Raw genomic sequence first — 12410 nt, forward strand, 5'->3', positions numbered from 1 at the left:
CAAGGTCGTCTCCCAGTTGTAAGTATTGAAATGGTTGAACTGCCAAGAAGGGGGTGAATTGGCTAGTTAAAAATATGGTAACTTTTAAAAGCCTAAAACAGTTTTCAATTGAATCAAATTAACCACCAAGTATGGATGCAAACACTCCTGGAATAGACACTTTTAATCGATTAAAAACAAAGATACCCTATTGACTTCATTAAATAGATACAATACTGATAGAATCAACAAATTAAATCACAAAAACAATTGACTGAAAAATTGAAAAAAATGCAGATATGCGAATTTGTGATTTAAGTCAAGAGCAATATGAAAGATCAATCAAGATAGGTTCAAATGAGTTAGACAAACATGAGTAATGATGTAGATAATGCAAGATCACACAAGAATGTCAAAAAGATGATTCTAATCAAAATTCTTTAAACTTTAAAGTGCAATACAAGTGAAAAGGGTTAGAGAAAAGAGCAATGCACAAGATTTTTATACTAGTTCACTCAAAACTAAGCTATATCCAGTTAGTCAAGGCAACCCGAGCTTGACTTTGCACTATTTCAAAAGATTTATAAAGTTTACAACATTACACTTTCAAAATATGCAAAAACACCACATAATGACTCTTGAATCACACAAAAATCACACCAGCACAGCAAGACACCTCTTGTAGACCTGGAAAACCAATAGGCACAACCTAAAAACTTGAGAAAGACCAAACCTCAATGATAGCACAACCTTGCCTACCAAAACCACCTTTTCCAAGCTTCAAACACCAAGAAAAATGTTTCAAGAATGATCCAAGATCAATCTTCAATAGTTGCACATTGTTTCATCACGAAAGAGAAAGAGTTCCACATATTCCAAACATTTTTCGCGCTAAAAAATGGTCTTCTCAACTCTTTTTCGAAAAATATAGCGTTTATAGTCAAACTATTATGAAATTCAATAGGTTGATTTTCAAAACAACCGGTTGATTTCACTTAACTTAAATGAAATTAGTCGATTACAAAATAAATCAACTAATTGAATATGTATCAGTTAAAACTACTATAGTAAACCTTTTAATCAGTTAAAAACCCATTCAACATATTAAAAGACACCATTTAACCTGTTGAAAAACATTTCAATAGATTAAAAAACACATATAAGACCTTATACATCTAATCAATGCAAAATGGTCTACAACATTAATTACAATCTTCAAGCTTATTTTCTCCAGGATTAATCCAAATAGAAAGCACGGATACAAGGCTTGAACGTGAAACATCAAATCTCCACGTCTTCATCAATGTAAGCATGGTTCAACATGTTCCAAGGCAATCGCTTCACATACCTTCATCAAATCTTCAAGAACCAAATCGTCCAGCCTATTTGTGCCAACACTAGTGACCAATGTTTTCAATCAAAGGTTCCAAATGCAACACAGGGGGGTTTGTAGGTTCAAAAATCAATTTTGAAATTAAAAACTTAGTATATAAAAACACATTGACTTCTTGAATTTAATGCAAGTCCACCTATCACAAGTCACAAAATTCTTATTATGTTTCACTCTTATTCCTCTCAAAATTAACCAACTAAGCGGAGATTAAAATGAGTTTCATTATGCAATTACACAAAGCATACACTAGTTAATCAAACCTACTGATTAAGCATATGTGAGAGCATCAAACACAACAATCCATAAACATTAAGGGTGAAACAGAAGTTGTAAAAATGCAATAACACTATTTGATTATTAAACATGCCCAAATTTGTGTTTCTTCATTAAGCATCGATTAAAGGATGAAGAACAAACAGAACACAATACAAATATAATCAAAACCTAAAGGATTCATTGCATTATCCTCATAAAATCAATTGTAAAGTTTAGCTAGCCATGGAAATGGGCTTACAACACAAACAGAAATGAAAATGCAACATAAGTGTAAAGGAAGAAGAGGACCAAATAAATTTCAGAGGAAGGAAAATGAAAACCCTAAGTTGGGTTGTGGTCTAATGGCCACCAAATGTAGAAAACGAAAAACACCGAGAGTGGGTTCTCTCTAAACGTGAATGGTAGTGCACAATTAGGAAGAATGGTCTGAAAAACACACTAAAACCCTAAAAAAGGTGGTCACATCTGTAAGACCCGGGAAAAATAAATAAATAAATAAATATTTATTTAATAAATGCGAGGGCGAGAATCTCTAAGTTAAGTAATGTGGAGAGAGAAGATAAGGAATAGTATTAGCTCAAGTGGTTGAGGGTACTTGATTATATGAAAGGTCTTGGGTTTAAAACTTGTATACAACATTATGGTGTTAATAAATTATTTAATTTGTTTTGTGTGGGGATAAGATCTCGTGACTTAATGTATAAGCACATGTGTGCATAAATCATCATGAAATATGAATTGGTTGAATGGTTGTGAAATTGTTTGGTAATTGAGTAAGGGTAGTTTCAAACCTTGGCTAGCACAATTTAGCCTTGACTTATTTGCATTTTATTATTTTTTTTTTTTGGATTCTGGAATGTTAGGGAAAACCTAAAAACCCTAGTAGCCGTCAGAGGAACTAAAGAGGCATGGAATAATCTGTTACACTACAATAAACTCACATGTTAAAGGTTAATGGGTTAATTGTTATTTTCGTTTCGAGTAATTAAGGGAGAATTAATATGGCTAATAATGGATGAAGAGAGTGGTGCTCTTGGGAAGGCATTTTCGTGTGCCTACCAAAAGGGAGTTTTAAAATCCTAAAAACAGAACTTAGGAGAGTGTTGGAAGGCTGGAAGGAGTGCCCAAGGGTGGTGCTCCAATGGGAGATCAATTATAGTGTAAGGAAGGATTCTAAGAATACTTTTGCAGCCAAAATTCCAAGTTAGGGGAGCTGCCATTTTCTTGTTTTAATGATATTATATACAATTGTGTTATGTATTGATGCATGAAAGCTTTCTCCTGAATCAAATTCTTGTATTGTTTAACTTCCTTATGTTTATTGTATGTGGTTTTAGAGAGAGTATGTATGGATGCTTGTGGTTTCTGTTCTATTGAGTACTCTATGTGACTCCATCACTACTATGATTATTATGATTCTTCTTTTTTTGACTTGTTGTGATGTTTAGAGTTTTTCTCATAAATGCGGCACAATTATTATTATAATTATTATTTTATTTTGTTATTATTATTACTTTTATTATTTATTATTATTATTTTTACTATTATTGTTATTGTTAATATTATAATTATTATTTTATTATTATTATTTATATATTATTATTAGTTATTCTTTTTATTATTATTTTATTATTTTTATTATCATTACTATTATTCTTATTAATATTATTATTATTCTTATTCTTATTCTTATTATTTTATTTTACTATTATTATTAATATTATATTATTATTATTATTCAGTATTATTATTATTATTACTATTATTATTATTATTATTATTATATATATATATATATATATATTATTACTAGTTATTATTATTCTTATTATTATTGTTTTTATTTTATTTTATTTTACTATTATTTTATTTTTATATTTATTTATTTTATTATTATTATTACTATTATTATTATTATTATATTATTATTATTACTATTATTATTATTATTCTTATTATTATTAATATTTTATTTACTATTATTATTAACATTTTATTATTATTTGATTTTATTATTATTATTTTTATTATTTTTATTATTATTTTTACTATTATTGTTATTGTTATTATTATAATTATTATTTTTTTTTATTATTTATATTATAATGATTTATATATTACTATTAGTTATTATTATTATTATTATTATTATTTTATTTTACTAATATTATTTGATTTTATTATTATTATTTTTATTATTTTTATTATTATTTTTACTATTATTGTTATTGTTATTATTATAACTATTATTTTATTTTTATTATTTATATTATTATGATTTATATATTACTATTAGTTATTATTATTATTATTATTTTATTTTACTAATATTATTATTATTTTATTTTTATTTTATTTTATTTTATCATTATTAAATTTTTATTTATTTTACTATTATTTTATTATTGTTGTTATTATTATCATTTTTTGACTTTATTGATGATTTTATTATCATTATTATTTTTTTATTATTATTGCTTTATTTTATTATTATTATTATTATTTTACTATTATTATTTTAACTTATTAGTATTATTGTTTTATTATTATTTTTGTTTTGTTTTATTTTATTATTGTTTTCATTGCTATTAATTTTATTTTTATTGTTTTATTTTATTTTTATTAGTATTATTGTTGTTGTTGTTGTTGTTGTTATTTTTATTATTAATATTATTATCGTTTTATTGCTTGTGCCATATTTTGGGGAAATGGTTATGTATTTTTCTTGCTTTATATTGTTTGGTTGTTCAGAATTGTTTCGGACTATGATCTAGTCATGTGATTATGATTGGATAAGCATATTTCATGTTATGGATTGTATGTATAGTGCTTATGGTTCTTTGGAACTTGCTTCAAAGTGCCAAAAACCAGTAGCAGTGATGCTACTAGTATGGTGCCTAGCAGCTTGGAGTGTGCTGCTTAGCGGCTTGGGGTGTGTTGCCAGGTGATAAGGGAAAACAAGAGAAGCTTGGAATGCATGGTGTCAAGCGGAAAATGTAATCCTGTCAGGCGGAAAAGATCTGGTAGAGGCTCTGGAAAGCGTATGGCACCTAGCGGCGTGAGGTGTCTGCCAGGCGGTCTGGATCCAAGTTTCTCCTAGCGACGCGAGAGGTGTGCCAGGCGGTTTTGGGTGCAGAGTTGGATCACGAGGAGGATTCTTGCACTGCTTTGGATGGAGGTCATGAGGTGATGTTTTGCTAAGGGCCCAATTACGAGTGTAACTTGTATTGGGGTAACATGTGGCCACTCTAGGTTGTAGCCTAGTGGTTTAGGAAGTCCAGTAAAGTGTGCGAGATCGTGGCTCGTACGACGAGGTTTCAGATGATAGCCCTTTTCAGTGCATCTGATAGAGTTTTGATAGTCTGGGAACAACTACCAACTTTTGTTCGTTTTGGGGAACTCAATTTGGTGTTGCAATGCAAGGCCATGGAAAATTTATTCCCACGTGTGGACTATCAGGTGGTGGCCTGTAGTCGGAGGGACGAGTAGACACTCGTGCAGCAAAGATCAATCAATGTACTCATCAAAGGTTGTAGAATCAAGATGTGTTCAAAAGAATGTTTGGGAGTGGAGGATTGAGGGTTTGGGGCTAACACGGGTTATGGCTATGAAATGCTTTAATTATGCCATGTTGTATTTGTCCTTTTTTTAATTGATTTCACCCTATCTGTGTTTTGTAACACCCCAATTTTGGGATATCATGGAACGTTAGAAATTTTTTTGCATTTAGCGGAAAAGGAATAAACATTGAAATTGTACTTAATAAAAACTTTTAATTTAATTTAAATTACATAGTTCAACCCGTCACTTTGTCAAAAACTTCCAATAACATTTCCGATCAAAATAAAATTACATATACTTTAGTATCTGATTAAAAACAACTAAACAAATTATAAAAACTCCCGAGTTCACCCCAGCCTCTCGTCGATCTACTCCTTGCCAAAAGCATATGCATTATCATCTGCTCTCGTATAACACACGTTATACGATCATCGCACATACAACAAACACACAAACAAACAAATAGGGGTAAGCTAACCATAAATAATGATATTCATAAAAAAAATTCATAAATAAAATATGTCCAATAATACTCAACATCGCATTCAAGTAATACTTAATCAAAATTCAATCAATCATGCCAAACCAAGCATAACATCACATATATCTCAATTCTTCACATATAGTAATTATAATCAATCTTTGGTTTTCCTCAGCCTATCACCCCACAACAACATCTAGTTTCCTAGAACAGATGGTTTGATGTGTCCCACTTAACGCAGCCAGATTGTCTCCCTTATTCCTCAAGGAATTATGAGTAAAAATGTCGATGCATCGCACATCGGGCACTATACTCGCAACGAGCCGAAATAAGGTGAAACATCTATCCCCTCCCCACTGCTTCACACAGGCGAGAGGGTACAACACTTGAACCAATCCTCTACCACTGCTTCACACAGGCGAAGAGGACCCCTTTCCACTGCTTCACACAGGCGAAAGAGTCTTCACTGGGTTCCTATGTACGAAAAACCTCACACAACATTTAATTCCACCACGATCTTTCAAGCAAGGCAAACACTTCCAACATACAACACATGAGAATTACCGATTGCCAACAACACACCACCACATTATGCATAGCAATAGTTCCATAACAAATACACACCACCACATCATGCTTGAAAATATAAAGTTCCATATTACATCTACGGGAAACAAGGTAACTAAAAAAAAGTGAATGCAATTTATATGTGGACCCCACCCATGCACCAACCAACATGCTAAACTTGAGAAACTAGAAAGAAGTAAATAAAGCAAATGTTAAATCATGCACTGCACCACATTTACGTGAAAGAGCTAAAGAAAAACAAGAAAGAGAAAAACTAAAAGAGGGTGATTTGACTTTTTCTCCATCAATGAACCCATTACATTACCAAACCAAGGAGACTTGTACTGCAACGTAAAAAAAACACATGATGCATATATTTACATGAAAGAGTAATGAAGGATTATCTTGTTTCTTTTTAAGATTATTGAATATGGTGTGAGTTGATTAAGAAAGCTAAGCGAAATCCCCACTGGACATTAAGATAGCAAGCTATCTAGATGTGAAGGTTCCTTTCACAAAGCTCAAGAGAAGAAGATGATGGATTGATTCAAAATGAAAAGGAAATGGAAAGAACATAAACCATATAAAACTAAGAACAATTAAAGGAAGAAGAAAACATAAAATGGAAAGGAAAGAAATGGGAAAAATGTGAGAAGCACGCCACTACAAGGCTAGGCTAGAAGCCATGGCAACCTTGAAGATGAGTGGATGTGTGTCGCCACTTGTTATGCAAGATAAAGCTTAAAAGTATTCACTCCCTAGGGAGGAAACTCTCACAAATGGTTGAGACACAAGAGTGTTTTTACTTCAAAATGTTCAACCCTTTTACATGTCTAGGAGCACCCCTTATATTGAAGAGTTTAGGGTCCTCTAAGCAAATAAAAGATACCTAAGGATGTCTCTACAAAAACCTAACCCTAGCTTCTAGAAACTAGGTCAAATAAGGTTACAAAAATGAGAGACAAAAGAGCTAACTATGGTATGTGCAAGGCTAATTTCGTTCTAGCACAAAAGGAGACAAAGAAGGTGTCTCATATGTCTCCAAAAAGTGGCCAAAGTGTGCTAAAAACAAAGGAGACCAAAGGTACATAGGTACACTTGTTTTATGCCTTTTACTTTATGCTTCATACCTTTACTTTACTCTCTCCTCCAGATCATTTATGCTCCCGAATCACCATGCGCCACCTAGCATTGCTTTCTTACTCCTAATTAACCTACAAAGCAAATAAACATAGATTAGCATGTTGGCTTAAATCAAGTCAACTATAGTCAACAAGTCAAACCTAGTCAAAGGTCAACAAGTCAACTAAAGTTGATTCAACTAAGTCAACTTAGGGAATCAAAAATAACAAACACAAATGAAAGGGATGAAGGATTAATGAACTTCCTTTCTAAAAATGCTTAGTCTTCTTAAGCATGTGCCTCCATCCTTGGTTGGAGTCAATCCTTCATCAAAGAGGTAATAAAAAGGAAGAAAGAGAAAAGGGTTAAGGAACCCATGCACCTTAAGCTTTTGGTAGCATACTCACATACTATTATGATGCCCACGATCATGCTTAAAAGACAACTAAAGTATTCACTACAAGACTATAAGAAAACACGAAGGATAAATTATGCCATTAACTAAAATAAATGTCCTTTTATGCATGCTACGGAAATTAGAGGACCACACCAAAACTAACCCAGATTTTTAACACCTTAGAAAGCCAACCAAATGTAACCTTGCATGAAACAACAATTGTGGCAGAGTAAAAACAAACAAAGAAAGACTAGTCACGCACCTAAGTTCCTTTTGTTTTCATCGTGGTTGTAACAAGGCAAGCACGACTACACCATCTCCGATTACTACACCCAAAATACCATGTACCCAAACTTCATGAATACCAAAACTTACGTTCAAACATCACCCTTACAGCCACACATGCACAGTAAGAAAAAAACGAGAAACATGGCATACACACAACAAGCTATGTTCATAAATCATACAATCAACACAAGTGTAAAGAGAGATAAAGACAAGGTCAAGCTTCATTCATCAAGCATCAAGAAAACAAGAGAAGAAAGCAAGGTTGGCTTCCCCTACCTAATGGTCTCTTTGCTACATGTTTTTTCATTTCCGCAGCCTCCTCTTTCACTCTCTATGATTCTTCCGTTTCTCTAACTCTCCTTTTCTCCCTCTCAAAACCCTAATATTTAAAACTAGATTTTATTTCTTATTATTCCTAGTCTTTTCTGTTTATATTTAAACAAATAAAATATGTGATTTAACCGTTTTTATTTTCAATCTATAATGTGTCGGTACATGTTTATAAACCTATAACCCTAACCTTTAAACCTGCAACATTCACTTCACGTAAACAACTTGAGGAGAGAGAAACTAAAGAATTCTTTGTGGGCCCTACAACCAAATAAAGAAGGAACGAGAAAAACTAATTAAAATCACTATATTAGTTTGGCCACTTAACCAGACGCATTCTCATTACATATAGCGTACCAATTATTTATATACACATATTCGCAACATTATATATGATATTAAAATAAAAAAAAATAACTTATATCACTTAAATAATTATTATAAATACCAAAAATAACTTAAATCACTCAAATAATAATTATTTTATATTTCATAATTTAATAACCTAATTAAATTAAATAAATCAACAATACTAATCAAGCCATTAATTTTGTCCATATGTTTCCCTTTAGTCTAATTTTTTTCTCGGGTCTTACATGTGTGTGTAGTGATGATCATGTAACTTGTTACATGAGAGCAAATATTGATGCAGGTGAGCATGTGGATGACTAGAGTCAGAGTGGAGGTCAACTATGGGAGTTTTAATAGTTGTCTTCATAGAAACTTCATGGACTATTTTTTGTAATGGTTTTATAAATAGTTTATAATTGTAATAATTGAATGTCGTGAATTTTAGTTATAATTGGCGCGTTGAAATAAAGTTTTAAATTTTCCTGCATTTTGGGAAAAGGAATTATCATAAATGCGATTTTATACTTATATCCCTATTTTAATTATTTAAATTAGTAATATCTGACTGGGATGTTACAACATCAACTCTATCACTCCTAATTACAAAATTGTCACCCTAAGGTCTAGAATTACAAAATTTCCATTGGGCTGAAATAGGAATTAGCCCATTACTAATGCTGACGTGTAAAAGCAAGTTGATGTGGCACTAACAAGGAATTCTTCTTTTCAACCTAAAATGAAGTGCCCTTTGCCCGAGATTGGTTCCAAAAGAATCCTAAAAATAATTACAAATGAATTTAGATCAAGAAAATCCAAATTAGTAAAAATTTGAATTACTAGCCTAATGAAGCCCAATAGATTAAAATGCACTAATAGTAGACAACTAAGCACTAAACATCCATCAAGATGGGTACGAAAAGGTAAGAAAATAAGGAAAATAATGACTCATCACTTAGTATCTGTTGTGCTTGATGACACATCTAACACTACATCTACCATTTTGTCTAAACATATATCACCTAGTCCCTTCAACCCCAATATGTCTACTAGAGCGTCTACTAAATGTAATTACACCTAGAGTTTGCTTTGTGTAAAAGCACCCACATCGTTTGGCATACACTCGTCTACTCCTACATCATCTGGCATACGCCCATCTGCCCTAACATTGTCTAGCATACATTTATCTACTCCTACAATGTTTGACAACACTCGTCTGATAAATTACTCCATTTAACATCCCCTTTTGTCAAATCCTTAAATGGTTCCATGTGTAATTACACATAGTGTATGCTTTGTGTAATTGCATGCAACTTGTACCACTCTTGTTTGTACCTATTTGGTCTTATGCACTTGCCTATTGCCCTTATCAACACCATTTGTATGGTCAACTCGTTTACCTCCTTTAGTCTATTTTGATAGTTAGTCATCCTCTTCACCATTCGTTTCTGTTATACACCACATATCTTGTATATTCCTTTTTGTTACCTCAAAGTGTCTACTATTTTATCACACATTTAACATTTTCTATATCCAACCACCCCACTTCTACTTTTATGTTGATATTCAAGGGAACCTCTACTTTTTTCAAGAGATGATGTTTTGATGATGTTTGAAAATGCTAACGAAGATTCAAGCTTAGCATATAGTTTTCTTTGTTTTTAGTTTGAGAATTTCACACAAGGTACTTATTGAAACTCTAGAACACAACATTTAAAATGTGTTAAAGATTTTCTAAACACTTAAAAATAGTGAAAAGTGAAATTTACCCTTTTTAATTGATTACATAATCAATTAAATTGTTCTTTAGAGGCTTTAAGAACAATATAATCAATTATGCTATGATATAATCAATTTTTTTAATATTTTTAAAGCTTTTATTGTTCTAGTTAAAAAATTGATTAGTAGTCAGTTAAAATCGATCTCAACATTTAATGAGTAGTGTGCGTAATTTATTAAATGCACATATAATCAGTTATTTTTAAGAGATGTTGTAAGTGTTTTTTTTTTAGAAAACAATTAGGATAATCGATTATCACGTAACATAATCAATTATATGTGTCAAACATTTGTTTTATGAATTCTGTTTTGAGAATCTCTATAAAATGAGTATTAGTGTTATGATTAAAATAATTTTTTTAGCAAACAATCAAAGTGATATATAACTGATTTCAGATATAGAAAATGCAATTCCAAAGTGCTTAAAAGATTTGAAAGATTCTAAAGTGTCATGTTGTGCCTAAGCTTTAAAGTGCTTCTGTTATGGTAACTTCTTTATAATTATTGTTTTTGGATTATGTCAATGTTTCCTTGTTTTCTATAATTTGTTGAGTTTTTCAGTAGTGTGTTCTATAATTTGTTTTGTATAGGGTTAATAAGGTTAGAAATCTTCTTAGATAATTAAAAAGTAGATAAGACCAACATCCTCTTGAAGGGAGTAAAGAGTGGATAGGGTAGAGATCCTCTTTTAATATTCAATGCAACATCCTCTTGTTTTCATTGTACAAACTCTTATGTTGTTTTATGGATCCATTTTTTCTTTAGGTAAAAGCTAATACTAGATGAAAGATCAATGGTGATTTGAACTAATATTAATTTTTATGTGTTTTTTCTCTATCTCTATCATCTTTTGTTTCTATTCTAAATCTTGTATCAATAAGTTTCAAGATAAGTGCATTCTAGGTTTTTGAAATCTGAGAAAAGTTTTAAACATAATTCACTTAGTATTTTCCCAAGTCCTTACCACCACTTTTAAATTTATTTTCCATTATGTTTCAAGAATTATGTACACTACAAGAAAAACCATTATTACCGACGGTCAAAATCCGTCGGTAATGGCCAAAATCCGTCGCTAAATCAACATTACCGACGTGCCCAAGTGCTTTTCCTCCTCGTTCTACTACTTCTTTCGCTGCCCAAGTGCTTTTCCTTCTCCTTCCACTACCAACTTCGCATTTTTGTGCAGCATTCAGGGTCGGTTTAGTGAAAATATCACCGCTTGTAAAAGAGTGAAGGCGCCGCTTGGTCCGCTTCGAGTGGGTTCAAAGTTGGTTCAAGGGTTGAGTGATAAAAATGAAATCTTTGGGTAACTGAGATGATGAGCGCGTGTTGTATCCTCACGCGCAAGCGGGGTCGCAGCACGTTACCCACCTTCAGCAGTTGGCTCAGAACCGTCAGAACCAGAACTGTCACCTCATGCTTCAGTTTCTATTTTTCAAAAACAATTAAAATTAATTCCACGTGTTAGTGCCACGTAGGCGGGTCAAAAACAGGTTAAAAAAACTAGGTTAGAGTATCATTTTTCAATTATTTAAATATAACGTAAAAAAAAATCTGACCCGAAATCGACTCAATAAAACTGATTTTTTCGCAAGAAAATCAAAACAAAAGCACACGTTGCCTTAAACAAGTTTATTTTCCTAAATAAATATTAGTTTATTAAGGGATTTCTTTGAGTTTAACGAAGAAAAGATTCATCTGATCAAAATATTAATATTAGAGTTATGTGAATCCTTCTAAGATTAGAAAATTTAAAATCCAATTCATAGCATGAAAGGGTTCAATTAATTAAAAAATAAAAAATTCATAAAACAATAAAAAATACATTTGGACAAAATGACTTACGGCTGATTTTAGGGACAAGGAATTTGAAAAGTGATGCGACTCAT

The sequence above is a fragment of the Vigna unguiculata genome, chromosome 8 (assembly GCF_004118075.2).
Source record: "Vigna unguiculata cultivar IT97K-499-35 chromosome 8, ASM411807v1, whole genome shotgun sequence".
In the NCBI taxonomy this organism is placed as follows: domain Eukaryota; kingdom Viridiplantae; phylum Streptophyta; class Magnoliopsida; order Fabales; family Fabaceae; genus Vigna; species Vigna unguiculata.